At 37.7% G+C, this 16,134-nt stretch overlaps 1 long non-coding RNA gene across 2 annotated transcripts in view; it reads right to left on the bottom strand.

Annotated features, from left to right (window-relative positions):
- Positions 1-16,134, bottom strand: part of LOC137220110 (uncharacterized) — a 350,093-nt gene that overhangs the window by 329,446 nt on the left and 4,513 nt on the right. Inside the window, exon 3 of one of the 2 annotated variants that reach the window (XR_010941473.1) lies at positions 8,781-8,842. The exons of the other annotated variant lie outside the window; for it this stretch is intronic. This is a non-coding gene — a long non-coding RNA (uncharacterized lncRNA). The remainder of the gene's footprint in view (positions 1-8,780; positions 8,843-16,134) is intronic. 2 annotated transcript variants of the gene reach the window in all.

The following is a 16,134-nucleotide window of genomic DNA, read 5'->3' as shown; positions in this document are numbered from 1 at the left end:
CTGCTAAACTCACTGATGAGCAATGTGTTCTTTCACAAGTCTGTGAATCCTACATCACCCACCTATCTCACTGACATGCATTGAGTCTCAAGAGAAAACACATTTTATACAAGTGTAAGGGGCTTTCTACAATATTTGTTAAGAAACAAATGATAGCCTTGCACAGATAGCTAGACTAGTTTGCTCCTCTCTCTTATTTTCCCCTTCTTTGGTCTAGTCTAGTATGTAGTGAAGTAGGTTTAGCTATCAGAGTAGAAGCTGCTGTTTATGTGCCCATGTATGGAAAGATCTTGCTGTGGGTCCATCCAATAATTCTATCATGGAACATGCAAGGCCCAAGGGATGGCTCCATTGCCAGATCACTTCCTGTGCTATATCCTGAGGCCTCGACATTTTTGGCTACTCATCCTAGCAGACCTTCTCCTCTACAGCTGCTCTGGCTGACAACTTTTAAGATGTGAAATGATGCAAGCCTGAGACATTATTATTACCACTTATAGTGGACTGAATATTATCCCCCCAAAATTAACATCTATCCAAAACTTCAGAATATTACTTTACTTGGAAATAGGGTCTTTACACATGTAACTAGTTAAGGATCTTGAGATAAAATCCTCCTGGATTTCGGGTACCCACTAAATCCAATGACCAGGGTCCTTATGAAAGAAAGGAGAGGGAGACTTGGGCACAGAAGACACCCAGACACGGAGACAAAGAACAGAAACGAAGGTCATGTGAAGACAGAGGCAGAGATTGAAGAGCCTCAGTGCAAGCCAAGAAACACCAAGGATGGTTTGGAGCTACCAGAGGCTGGAAGAATCAAGGAAGAATGATTCCCTAGAGCCTTAGGAGGGAGGATAACCCTGCTGACATTTTGATTTCAGACTTCAGGGCTTCAGAACTGTGAGAGAAAAAACTTTTGCCTTTTTAAGCAATTCAGTTTGTGGTAATTTCTTGCAATGGCCCCAGGGAACTAATACACCACTTATTTGCTTATTCTATAAAGAATTAGAAAAGGTCTTTCAATGGGTTTAGAATTCACTGAAGAATCAGAGATTCTGACTCTTGAACTAAATTAAAACTTCTGTAAATCACACTCTATGTGGGGAGAAAATTCTATTAATCACACTCTACATGGAGAAAACAAGTCATTACTGGCAACATTTATTTTCACTTTTGATGGTCCAATAATGAGAACAAAATCTACTTATAGTTGGGGGACTTTTTTCTCTTGTGTAGCATACTTCCATGCAATTATAAAATAGCATGTTATTAAAAGACACAGTCTATTAAAAAAACCTTAAAGGAAATATTTTAGAAAACAATGAATTCCAAAAATATAAGAAAATACTGTCATATTTCTGCCATCAAACAACCATTTCCAGAAATATTTTCATTACTCTTGGTTACTAGTGATCTATCTAGCCCAGTCTGAAACCTATTATATAGTAAAGTTTATTTAAAATATTCATTAATCCACATTTTTCCACAACCTAAATAACCAGGGACCATCAAAGATGATTTTTTATAACCTATTTTAACTGGGCTCATTTACGCACTTTTGACTATTTTGTCCTAGATTATTATCCAAAGTGTAACATATAAGAGACCCCAAATTTTAACTTCATAGGAAAAAAAAAAAAAAACCTGTAAAAATTTTTATGCTTTTCACTCAAAGGTAGTGCTCCCAGTATGGTGCCCGCTACCCATGTGCAGCTGTGACTGAAAAAACTCAAGGTGTGATTAAACAGTCTTTTTCATATAATCCTCCCTTAAAGGTTTTTTAATTGGAACACAGCCACCATTAACAGAGCCTGTTCACCAGAAGTCTTTGCTCCAAGTGACGAAAGGAGCCACCCAACTTCTGACTCCTTCATGCCAGGCTGATGCTTGCTACTGCCATCTCTCAACAGTGCACTGCTCTGTCACACGTCAGTTTTAATAAAGCAAATAACATGATGATAACTATGTTTACAAGCCTTTGACACTTGGTGGCTTCATAAGAACCTATTTTTTCACAGCACAAACAAGAAGCACTGGCGCGCATCTTCTCAAGTGGAAACCTCTCCTGTGTACACATGCCCGCCTCTCCCCATCCCCACACAGCCCCTCCTTTTCAGTTTCCCCATATCCTCAGCTGTAGGGTTATTTTCTGGTGTACTAGCCCAAGAACTCGACCACCAGGAAATTCCCTCCTTTCACCTCTTAACAGAAGCTGCCTCCGTTCTTGTCCTGGTTCCAGCTCCTATCACCTGAGCCTTCTAGAGGACACTCCTGGGCATGCACGCCTCCCCTCTGGAATCCCTCCCACAGTCTCCATCGAGCTAAATGTGCCTAAAGCATCACTCTCTTCATGGCATTCCCCTTCTTAATATTTTGTTATGGTTCCCAATTGTCCACTAGATTCAGTGTTAATCCCATAATGGGTTTTCAAACCCCACTATAATCTAATTCAATTTATCTGTCGATCTGGCTTGTTCTTGTAAACTCCAGGACAGCAGTGTTCCCACTGCTTCCTTTCCAGCTGGACCGCCCCCCCCCCCCCGACCCCGCCATTCTCTAGGCCTCATGATGACTCTTTCACCCTGTCCCCAGTTCTTCTTTAATGCTGGGCACAGAATGTCCTCCCTCTTCCCCACCATTTAAACCCTACCCATTCTTTTTTTTTTTTTTTTTTTTTTAGCTTTTATTTTTTGTCGTACGTGGGCCTCTCACCGCTGCGGCCTCTCCCGTTGTGGAGCACAGGCTCCGGACACGCAGGCCCAGCGGCCATGGCTCACGGGCCCAGCCGCTCTCCGGCATGTGGGATCTTCCCGGACCGGGGCACGAACCCGCGCCCCCTGAATCAGCAGGCGGACTCCCAACCACCGCGCCACCAGGGAAGCCCCCTACCCATTCTTGAAGATCCTGCTCAGTCTACTTCTTCAGGGAGTCTTCTCACACTACTCTACTCTACACAGTAATACTCCACCTCTGAAATAATTAACTCTCAAAGTCTTTTATTATATGTAGCTTCCTGTCCTTCTATCTCTCTCAGTCCCTCATTCTCACGAAACTGGCTCAGACACCTTGTTGGGGACCTGCAGGCTTTATCCTCTCATTATTTTTCTGGTCTACCTGCCCTTTCTTAGTTTAATGCTGTCCCCACTTACCCTATACATTATTACATTCTCATCAATTCAATCAATAGTCCCATCTCACCTTGACCCTCTGCCTTGCCAACTCCAATACAAGATTATTAAATTGTTCATTTCTTCAGTGTCTTTTTAGTACCTACTGGTACAAATTTGATGACGACATAGACTAGCTCCTTTAAATTTTCTATATGGATTTATGGCTACTTAACAATTCTTCCCCAACCTTACCCAGCTTCCTTTTCCTTTAAGCCTTTATAGATTTTCTTAAGTCCTTAATCATTTTCCTACTCTTTTCATTCCTAGAAAATGTCCATTACTACGTACAGTCGTGCTCGGCTTCACTATCCCCACACTCAGATTTGCCTATATTCTTTTCTAGTCTTAGATGAAGAGCATCTCTACTCTGCCCACCTCTTGCTTCCTTCCCCTTCCGTCTTTGAGTTCTTGTTCAAGCCATTGTTCCAGTTCTCCCTCTCCTGGATTCTCTTGTCAATTTATAATATGCTCAAATCACCCCCATATTTTCAAATACCCCTTTTCTCAGCTCTGTCTCCTTCTTGACTTTACAAGTAAACTTTTTAAAGACTACACTTGCTGCACTCACTTTTTTACTCCAGATTCCCAAACTGAGTCACAGAAACTGGATGCCTAGCCCTACTGCTCCACAGAAAATGCTCTCCAAAATGTACATATGTACATTAGAATACTATTCAACCACAAAAAAGAAGGAAAGCCTGCCATATGAGACAACACGGATGGACTTTCAAGGCATGATGCTAAGTGAAGTAAGTCAGACAGAGAAAGACAAACACTATAATCCCTCTTATATGTGGAATCTAAAAACAAACGAACTCATAGAAAAAGAGATCAGATTTGTGGTTACCAACTTCCAGTTATAAGATAAATGAGTACTGGGGGTGTAATATACAACATGATGCCTATAGTTAACATTGCCGCGTGGTATATTTGAAAGTTGCAAAGGGAGTTAAATCCTAAAAGTTCTCACCGCAAGGAAAAAAAAATTTTTTTTCTGTATCTCTATGAGATGATATATGTTAACTAAACTTATTGTGATAATCATTTTACAATATATATGTCATTATTCTGTACACCTTAAACTTATACAGTGCTGTATGTCAATTCTATCTCAATAAAACTGAAAAAAAAACGTTGCTGGTCACCTCCCTCCTACCTACCAAATCCAGTGGCCTCATTTCATTCTCATATAGCACCCACGGGTATTTACCTAAATAACTGTCTCAAAATAATTGTCTTCTTTGCTTTCATGACATTCCTCCATACTTCCTTCTACCTTCATGATTCCTCCTGAGAGGTTTTCCTGATTTCTCTTCTTTGGCCTAGCCTTTAAATGTGGGTCTTTTAAAGAAAAATTATTCTTAGTTTCTCTTCCCTCCTACTACTAATTTTCTCTAAAAGTGATTTCTTCAATTCCTATGGTTTCATCTGATTCCTAGACACTGATGACTCCCTAAATTTACTTCCACCCTCAATCTAAGCTTTAGACCCATATTTCCAACAGTCACCAACTTCTGCTGACACCTCAAATAACCTGGGAAAAGCCAGACTCACTATCTTTACTCTATACTTGCTCCTTCTTCTATATTCTTTATCTTTGTTAATAACTTCACCAGAACACTTGGAGACAGTCATTTTAGACTTTTTCTTTCATCTCCAAGTCCAGTGGGTAACCCAGTCCTAACCCATTCCAACTTCCCAATCTGCCCTCACCTCCATCCTGAAAACCACTACCTAAATTCAGGTAATCCCTGTCTCTCTCTAGTCTATTGAAAAAGACTTCTAATGAGTCCCTCCCTATAGCCTCTTTCAATCTACCCAATACATTGTCCCTTAAGTTATTTCTGTGTTGCCAGAGCTATCTTGTTACATATATGACCACGTCACTCCTCTATTTAAAAAGAAGAATCAGCTCGGATCTGAGATACGTTTCTAAAAGCTAGTTTGTCCTTTGTGCCTTCCCAAGTTAAACTATGGTCTACAGATACAGGCTGGTTGAGAAGACCAGTGTATAACTTTGGCCATGTGGGTTTTACTTGAGAGATGCTTCCTATTTTCTTCTGTTGCTCAAAGTACCAGGTGACATCTGTGAAACCATTTCTTCCTCTTTCCAGATGCAGTTTGCTCTGCTCCAAAATGGGTTTCTCCATGTCAGTGGTGACATCCCATCTTCATTTGCCTGCTCTTGCAGTTTCCTTGTACTTCAAGGAAACAGTGGTTAAGTGATGGAATGTGGGCTTCAGTGACCTTTCTTAAAGATGTCTCATTTATTTCTATAGAACAGTCTTTCCACTTGGCATAAAAATTAATGTCTCTTTTATAAATACTGGCTGAAATTGAAATGCCCAGTGTCCTGGCTTTCCATCTAGAATAAGATTATGATTAGGATCAAAAGGACTCACCTAATTGAAGACGGCTCTGGATTTTTTAAATTATTTTAGAAGACTTCCTATTGTTATTTTGCATTTTACACGTGCGAACAAAGCTATAACGCCAATTAAAGCTGCTTCCGGTTTACTCTGACTACACATGAAGGTGCTTATTTGCTGTCAGTGCCAGCCTGGGCACTAACCAAGTCTTGATGCATGAATCTCCCTGTCCCCACCACCAACAGCTGTGGCTGGGAGAATTTAAGCATATTTTTCAAGCCTTGTGTAGGATTTGTAAAGGTTCTTCTACTCTACCTCCCAATGTAAAGCATTACTTCACAGAAGACTGAAAGCCTTATTTTATGTTGATTTTTAAGCCTTTCACACAACATAAATATAAAAAGCTTTATCTGAGTTTACTTGTACTGTCTCACTCAAGACGGATCTTAAAAATGCTTTAAGAATCTCCCCCTTGCTCGTCACGTGTTAGGGTATGTGTGAGAGCAGGAAAGAAAAAGCCAAGGATTAAGTTTGTTTATCTTAAAATTTTTAGCTTGTCGTCAATCATTTCATTTTAATGTGCTACATCATGCTACAGTAATTGTTTTAACCCGTTTCCTGCTGGCCAGACCAAACCTTCTGTGAAATCAATTTCAAGTTTTTCTTTTGAAATTTTTCTCCAGAAAATAAGGGAAATAAAGATTTGAAGTGATTATACAAATAATGACAGCAAAATCCAACTATTTAAGTAGAGTTTGAACATATTTTTCACTACTGGCTCACATTTTTTGGCATATTTGTCATGCAAGGCACTGGGCTATATGTATTTTGCAGCATATAAAAACACCTAGATTAAATGGGTCAATCAGTTCATTAACTAATTAATTAACTTCCTGCTTCACTTTTTCTCTAATTACATAGCTGTTAATATTTGTTTAGGAGAGCCAAACATGATATAATCATTTTCATAAGCTATTATTCCATGTTATAGAAGTTCTGTGATACAAAAATCACACAATTATAGTATCCTTTAAAAAAAAAACACAACCCTTCCCCCATCCAAAATTTAGGCCAATATAAACTTGTCAGAGTTCTCCCTCTCAATTTCATACCAGGGCGTGGTGCTACACAGCTGGGGAGCTGAGCTAATAAGTGTTGAAAAATGAAAAATGCTGCTTTATGCCATCACATAAACTGGCAAAAATAATACTTTTACCTCAACCCCATTTTTGACAAACAAATGCCAAAATGTAGATGCTGTAAGAATGAAACTTTATGGTATTAGACTTGTGGGACAAACGGGTCTTGTGGGATTTTCTTTTTATTGAATACTATATGTAATAAGAAGTGGCATAACATTTATAAAATCTAATCACTTTTTGTTCCTTTTTGAACCTCAAAGCAGTCATTTCCAGAAAAGCTGTTGGAAACACTGCCTAATGATCTATTTATCCAGTAGCGAAACAGGATTATCCCTTTTACAAGGAGACTGAGCTTTTCCCTAACAATATAAATACTGTAATATGAATGCACACTTTGAGGATTTTGAGGAATACCATGCTCAACAAATATTTATCGAACAACTACACAGAATTCAGAGTGAGGCTAAGTGCTCCCATGTAATTTACATTCAATACTGAAATCAGGATCCAGCTGATTTTCTTGGGCTGCTATGTTTCCTATCTGATGGCCATTCACTCATTCTTACTTCCTCGCCATTCATTCAGCACTCAATCTGCAAAGATCTAGTACAGGTTTACCATGTCCAAGTCACACAGGCCTACTAAGTCATGAGAATTTCACAATTATAGCAAGATGGCCCAAACTGATCATGAGGAGAAATCCCTTCATTCAGGGGCTAGGAATCAACCTGATGGAGCCACAACAACGTAAGCAAGGAAAGAGAGCCAAGAGCATACACTGTTAGGGTACATTCCTTCCCCACAGAGAAGCATTGAACTTCAGTGAAGAGAGGAGACAGAGCAGCTCACGACCCTCTCCTAAGGCTTCTAGGTGTTGTTAGGGTCCAGTGGCTGGGAATTTCTGATTATATTTAAAGAACTGCGATTGTCTATTCTATACATGCCTTCCCTGATTTTCCATAGCTAGAAACATACTCTTTCCTCTGAACTTATTAAAATTGTATCTGTAACCTTCTTATAGAAGTTACTAGTATGTATCTTGTTATAGATATGTATACCTCTTGTCTCACTACAAAATGTAAACTCCTAAGGGTAGGACCAAAGTCTGATGTATCTTTCATTCACCAACAGTATTTAGCATGGTGCATTTTGAATATTCTGTCATTTGGTTGAATAAATGTCCTCAATGGAGTCAAACAATACATAATCTAATACTCACAGCAACAGATAATACTTACTTCAGTAGTAAATAAAGACAAAAACATAAATACTAATTGAGAAAACTAAAAAGCATGCCTAATATTTGGGAGAAATACTATTTAGGCAGTCTAAATCATGTGCCGATCAATAAGTGATAGGAGAAATGAGGGAACTCTGATTACAGTTTTTAAAATGTGGAATTACATGAAGAAGCCACTGAAAAGTGACTTTTCCCAAATTCCCCAAAGTATCTGAATATATTTTATAGGACACAACCGAAGACTACAGTTACATGAGCAGAGACATATTATCATTTTTATGTTCCATAATTTAATAAAATGCATCACTGGAGTATTTTCCTCACAAACAAATGCAAATTCTGCAAATGGCAGATGGTTTCCAGGAGCAAATCTATTCCCCCATCACTATTATCAATCTCAGTGTTACTACTACTGAGTTACTACTCAGTTTACCATTATATACACTGAAATGGTAAAAACAAGAAGGATTTTGGTTCATTGTAGTAGGTTCTAACTATTAAACAGATGGCTTTAAAATGTATTTTTTTTCTCATCACCCTGCTGCTATACTCTGAGCGATAGAGAGGAACCATGAGTTCTTTAAGAATATAGACTTGTCAGTTATCTTTGCTTTAGTGCACCAGATATAGCTGGCAATCTACCGGTGCTATTGACATTTTGTCTAACTTGGCTAAGTAATTTCACTCCGGAAGAGAGGATTATTTTAAATAGATAGATAGGTGTGAATATCTATATATATATATGTTATTCTAAGACTCAGAATGTTCACATTGGGGAAGTGGTGAACACCAGAAAACTTTAAATGAACATGAGACATATGGATATGTGAGAAATCACTGATTTTATATCACTTACTATGAGATTTTGTTCCTCCACTTGAATTCAAATGATGACCATCACAATACAACTTCACTGGACTAGGCACAAAATAAGCAAAAGGCTTAAGTGAGCTTAAGTGAATCAACAGCTAAACAGCGAGGCATGACAAAAACACTCTTAGGGATGCAATAAAGCACTTTTTTCAAACAATGTGGGAGGTGGGCAAGACACTTCAGCAGAACATCTTGGACTATAGCCATGTGGCATGTGGTGACATCTTTTGAGGAAAGGATTTAGTCAACCACAGGTCAAGAAAGGAAATAATTATAAACAGTGACAATCTCGGAGAACAACAGCCATAGCCACAAATTAAAGTTCACTCTTCAAAGGACTTCATATTAAGCTTCAGATCCCAAAATAATTGGCAAGATTAGCATAACCTTTGAATATAAAGAACAACCTTTTTTCTAACCTGTGATATGGACCACTACAGAAAAGGAAAAAAAAGAAATAGTTGTTTCTTGTTTCTTTACAGTATTTGTGTGCCTTTTATTTTCCTTTTTTTTTTTAAACTCATATGATCTTTTAAATGAAATCCCTAAAGAAGCTCCTTGGATTGCCCCTATTGAGAATGCCTTAGAGATGTGTGGAACACAGTTAAGAAATGGTTGCTGTTGAGTACGAAGAGTCTGACTGAACTTTTAATACCGCACGTTCTATTTATCTTCTCCTTTTCCTTACTCGGAAGTGAACAAGCCCCTGAATGATGCGATGAGGGAAACTTGGTGCTTTCTTTACACAATGCACAACTTGTAGGAAAAACTGCATGTACCTTGTGTTTATGACCAGAGCCATGGGTCAAAATGAAATAATCAAGAGATTTCATTTGCAGTGCATTTTTATGTTTTCTGGAAGTTTGTTTTAAGACAAGGAACATATTTATTGATAGTTCAGTCTTTTCATTGGTCTAATGAATGGCTTAAAGACAATGATAAGACTTGAGTCTGTGTGTGTGTGTACTGAAGAAAACATGGAATTTACCTTCTCTACTCCCATTCTAGTATGTTCTCCCTGAATAAGCAACAAATTGGTGGTAGCTATTACCCCAAGTGGTTTCCAGATGTTAACCACGTGACTGAACAGAACTATTCTCTGACAAGAGAGGCAAGTGATGGGAATTGTTAGTATATGTGATGATTTTAATAACCATTAAGCACACTTTTTTGTCTATCAACTCCACCTGCACAATGTAAAAAACCTACATAAATGGGATACTTTTTATGGGAAAGAGGAAGATTTAAATCTATATAGCATATGTGAATCTTTCTTTTTTTAAAACAAAAAATAAACTAACAATGAAAGCTGGTTATTATTTATCTTTTAATGTTTTACACTTTTTTAAGACTAAATTTTGTGCTTATGCTCTATAGAAAGGCATGTACATTCTTACAGTCTATGTTAAGATATGACAAGCCCTTTTGATGTCTTATTACATAGTCTAGGTAAAAATCTGCTTTTAAATTGTTTTCAGCTAACATTGAACACTGGTGCACTTTCTATTTTTTTGTTAAGAAAAATAAATAATTCACACTTTTGCAAGCGAAGGTATGTACTTTTTCTGGCTTTCGTTAAATTATACCATTGGAAGCAAGTGCCAGCAGACTTCGTGGGTGGCATTTCTCACTGAGATGCAAGACATGAATCAGTATTTTTATTAGAGTCAACCCACTTGTCTTCATAAACAAAATATTAATGTTTTTCCATTTAGACTTCAATGCTGGTAAGAAGAACATACAAATTTTTAGAAGAAAGAAATAAACTACTCAGATAAACAGTTTTTCAAAGACTATCATTGGTACAAATTGAAGCAAGAAGTTGAGATTTTTGCCAGTGGAATTTCCAAAAGCTAATGTTTAGCGAGTGTTTTAAAAATGTAAATTATTGAATAGATTGCTTATTTCTCTCTTGTACTTTTACTATTGACACAAATGTAGTGAATGATATTTTTTGAACATCCTTTGGCTATTACACATTCTATAACAACCACGTAAATATAAACTAGTGGGGAGTATGGGAGAAAAAAGTAAATGACAATGCGTTCTCCACACATGTGCACACACACACATACACACACACACAAATACACATCTGCAGCCTGCCTTCAAGTGAGAGAATCATTGTAAATTTTGTAGCATGGTGGCAACATTAAATGGAAGCTCTTTACTTTTGTTGGCATTGTTTTTTAGGGCCAGAGTAGGGGAGTGGGAAGTGGGAAAGACAGAAAAGTAAATGGTTAAATGTGCATATGCAGTGTTTGTAATGGCCATGCGTGCTGGAGGAACAGGTAAGAGGGGCATTTGAGCTCAATAAAGACTAGACAAAGGAAGAGAAGATAGATTTGAGATTTGAAGAATGAATAGGTTAGTAAAGGAGGGGAGAGCTATGCCTGGCTGAGAGATCAGAATGGGCAAAGGCAAAGGGGCCCAGGGTGGCACAGCACATTGGGAGAACTCTTGCTGTTCAACATCATGAAAAGAGTAGAACAGATTGGCTGTCTCCAGAAATAAACGGGAAAAATAAAGAGGTATGTTCCTGAAGAGTGTTTTGAAAATTGCTTTGTAAAATCAACCTTTATACCAGACGTAAAAGCACCTAAAAAAAGGACTGTGAAGAATCCTTTTATTGTCTAGGCACTGGGACTGCAAAGATGGAAAAAATCCAATCTGCCTTCAGAAAGGTCAACGAAATATACTCAATGAAATATAAATTATGCCATATGTAATTTGTCTTGTACATATAGACTTTGAGAAGTATACGATGCTTTCTTTCTTAAAGTGAGGCATTCCCATAAAAATGACCTCATTTCCTTGTTCTTGCCATGCTCAGATCTGCAAGTATCATCTTCAAGAAAAGTGTTTCCTAAGCAGAGTAACTTGACCTCAAGAGTGTACAAGACAGTCCTTTGGAATGTGGAAAGAAGATATTAAAACTTGTTTACATCTTATTTTTATCCCAAGCTTTTAAATTTCTACTTTTATTTATGTTTTGTGTACACAGAATATATTACTAAATAATGTATTCATATAACTTATAAGTAAATAAATATACATATACAAGAGGTGTGCTAAAACTTTTTAGTGATAGGGCATATATAACAGAAAAGTTCTGGAGACGATCTCTATAGAAGTTAGTATTTTTCTCCTACCAATTAAGCTGGATGATACGGTAGCTAGCACCAGGTGGAGAGTGCTGCTTTGGTTTAGCTGAAGATATAAAGCACAGGGCTTCTCATAAGCTTTTTTTTTGCTGGGAATCGGAATGATCTTGTCACCATTAATCTTATATGTTGTTGCTTTCAAAACTATAAAAGCATGGAGCAAGGTAGTCACACCTGAGGTCCATATATTTCTAGGCAGTCCTTTGGTGGATTCAGAAAACCCCCAAAGTGCACTGGGGTGTGCGTGTGTGTGTGTGTGTGTGTCTCCCTTTCACTTGAAATGGCCCATAACTTTAAGCTGAATCTTAGGGAGACCATGACCAGCCCCTACCCAACACCACCAACAATTTAACAGACTTATCACAGGACGAAATCTTATCTTTGTGGGCTGGCTGACCCGTGTGCTCCAATCACATACGCCACATTTTAAGCAACCAGCCTTCCTGGATTATGGCTCATTCCTTGCCCTTATGACCTATTTCTTCTCATTCAGGGTTACGTCCTAGTTTTGTTTTATTCCCACTACACGATCTCTTGACAATGTGCTCTCTGATTTTCAAAAAATTCTGCTTCCCAAGTGAAGCCAGAACCAGTCCTAATATTGTGATCCTGGCTCTGCCCTTGTCTGGTTTCCTCCAAGTTTTGGCCTGTCCACCTCTCTGGCTCTTCCTGGCTACTGCCAACATGACCAATGACAGGTAGATGTCTGAAGGGGTGTAGAGTTTAATTCTTCCTTCAGGCTTTTCCTTCAAAATATAACTCAATTAAAAGCATAATTCAATTCCAACAAGTAATATTTACGATTCCATTCTAGGCATCTCAGGAAGATATAAAAATAAGTAAAATAGGTCCTGCAAGTAAAATAGGTCTTGCACTTAAGGAAACTACAGTTGAGTAGATCACAGGGATAGCAGGAAAAGTATTTAAACTTAGGTTTCATACCTCAAAGCCACTGCACCTTCCACCATACAACACTGACAATTTTGTCCAAACCAGGTGGGAACTGTGTGTGGGTTTGTAGATTTTCAACACTGTTTAATAAAAACATTTCTTTTTTAAATCTGAAGCTCTATCTGAAATCCTATACTCATTAAACAGCAACTCTTCTTTTCCCTCTTGCCTCAGCCCCTAGTAACCACCATCCTACTTTCTGTTTCTATGAATCTGACTACTCTAGACACCTCGTATATGTGGAATCATACAGTATGTGTCCTCTTGTGAAAGGCTTATTTCACTCACCATAATGTCCTCAAGTTTCCCTCATGCTGTAGCATGTGACAGAATTTCCTTCCTTTTTAAGGCTGAATAATATTCCATTGTATCATATACCTTACTCTATCCACTCATCTCTTGATGGACATTTGGGCTGCTTCCATCTCTTGACTATTTTGAATAGTACCACTATAAACATAGGAGTGCAAATATCTCTTCAAGACCCTGCTTTCAGTTATTTTGAATATACTCACTTGCATCCATTTTTAACCTATACAAAGAAAATTTTCTCCTAAAGACTTACATTTTGCCAGCATTTTATAAAAAATTCTCTGAAAGTATAATTAGACAAAGGAATGGTATTTGCCTTTAGAATATGAATTAAGGAGATTTTACAGTTTCTGTATTTTCTTAATAAAATAGAGATGACAATAGAAAATCCATTGTCATACCTTTACATAAAATATTTTCCATTGGTCAATAATATAGACAGATAGGCAGAAAATAGTCCACTTCAGAATAAATTGCACTTACTTTCTAAATTGCAAAGATTGGTTCATATGATCTGATTGTCTTCTTAAAAGATCTTTTTAAATTCTTTTTTCCTGGCTTTAGAAATCATCAGGAAGAGAGTAGAAAGAGAGAGTAAAGGTACTGAAATCAGCCACACAAGAAAGGAGGAGAATTATATTTGCTGATATTTCTGATACTACTAAATAAAAGTTTGTGCAGTACAATTAAGAGTTTTGAGCCAAGCATAATTAAATATCAGAGGTATACTTATAAAAGTGGCATGTGTCACAAATTTAAACGCCTTCATGATCTTAGAATCATAGAACTTGAGAGCTTATCAAGCCCTACTCCCTGATTTCTCAGTTGGATAAACCGGTTCAAAGAGACTAATGGTCTGTTTAATGTTACATAGCTTGTTACTCCTGAAGCTGGAACATCACTTCAATATTCTGCTCACTGCATGCTACTGTGCCATTATGCTATTATGATTACATATATATTTCATCTGCTCTTAAATGAACGTAGCAGGACATAGATGTTCAGACTGTATTAATAGGGAAATTACTCTTTCTGCTTTGCTTTGCTTTTTTTTAAAAACGTGTATGGAATGCATCATCTTTCCCTCAGCCTATGGGATGGTTTGAAGATTGAGACTTTCCTGCCCTCAAGGGAACAAGATCTGGTTAGGCGTTGCTAATACCTCTTGCTCTGAATTTGAAGAGCCATCAGGATCTGTTAGAGAAGGCAAAGAATGGATGCTAGGGTACACAGACATTCCGAAGATCAATGGAGGGATTCCCATGAGGGATGTGAGGACGTAGAGGAAGGTGACTAGGAAGCATTTCCAGAAAGTATCAAGAGCTTAGGAATATGAGAACCAGTCATGGGAAGTGCTCAAAAGGGAGGTTATCCCTTTCCTAAAGAAGAGTCATGTCGCAACGCAAACAACATTGTTGCAGTTTCCAGTCACATACACTGACCACCCAGCCTACGTCTGAGGCAGAAACTTCCATCGTCCTCAACCAAGTTCTGTACACTGCTTTGGTGTGAATCACTCTGACTGTGAACAGTCCATCAGGAGTGACAAGTGCCCATGCTCCAAGACTGTATTTAGTCTGTATCTGAGTAACTCATGTGTCATCCCCCCATGCTGCCTCAGCCTAGCTCACAATACCCCAGGTGACCCATCTGCTGTGAAATGGCCCCATGTCTGCCATGCATATCTAGCAGGAGTAGTGGGTGAAAAAAGGAGGATTCCCCACACCTGCATTTAGAAGGACTGAACTGAAAAAACTTAAGGTCCCTAGAACTGAGGAAATGGCTATACTAAAGTTTATAATCTCATATAGCCATTCATTTCTAAAAAGTTCATTCTTATTGTTTAATAAGAATTCAGGACTTTTAAGTATTTTCTAGTTTTTCTTTCATAAATGGATAAGGGAAAAGTATAAAGGAACTTACTTTGTTAGTTTATAAAATTTTAAGTATTACCTAACACTGAGATATTTTGTCCAATTTGTACATACTGTTAATGTATGTGTTTCTCTCTCTGAATGATGCAACAGATAAAAACCAACCAACGCAAAGAGGGTAAGATTTGATGCTCAAGAATGAGGAAAACAACAAATGCATAAACTGTGTATTGTCTGATGACTAAAGTGATTCCAATTAACTGTGATCATTTGAAAGTACCAAATATACTACTCTAAATGGCTTACGTTACAATCATCTTTCTGAAGCCAGTAAGTGTGTCCTAAAGGATTTCTAAACACATAGAGTCACAGCAAACTAAACTCTCACCTTACCATTTATCTTTAGATCCCAACAGATATTGAAACACTGCAAAAAGGGAGGGTTTTTGTTTTTGTTTGTTTGTTTTTCGCTTTTATTTTATTTACTTGTTTTTCTGAGGTTAAACACTGAAGTTACCAAAAAGGGAGTGCATCAATAATGGGCATATAGATTGGCTGAAAGGAAATGAGTGAAAAACAAAAAAATTAAGAGATACACAAAGAGTAAAAGAATGTATGAAGAAAAATCTTCCAGGGATAACTCTTCCCCCAAGTTCAAAAGAGCAAAAGATCCACCAGAAAAGAAGCAAACAACCATCCTGGGACTTAATTACATTGCAAAGTAATGCATGAAAGGATCATGAAAGTTACAAAACAAGTTACATGAAAGGAACAAAACATTTTTGTTCAACAGTTTCCTACCAGATGGCATTTCTAAATACAGTAATCTAAAACCTTCTGTTTGTTGTATGAATAAAGATGAAAGGAATAGCAACAATAGCTAAGCATTGAAATCACTGGAAATAAAAGAGTATTTTGATTAGGTTTATAAGAATCTGGCTTATTCCAATAATGATCCTAAATGTGGGAAGGCTCAAGTTCTAGGTGAAACTCAGAATCCCAGCATTCAGGTACTGCTTATCTGCTTGCTCAAAGT

Source organism: Pseudorca crassidens, chromosome 2 (assembly GCF_039906515.1).
Source record: "Pseudorca crassidens isolate mPseCra1 chromosome 2, mPseCra1.hap1, whole genome shotgun sequence".
NCBI lineage: Eukaryota > Metazoa > Chordata > Mammalia > Artiodactyla > Delphinidae > Pseudorca > Pseudorca crassidens.
This window is presented reverse-complemented; position numbering and strand designations above follow the sequence as displayed.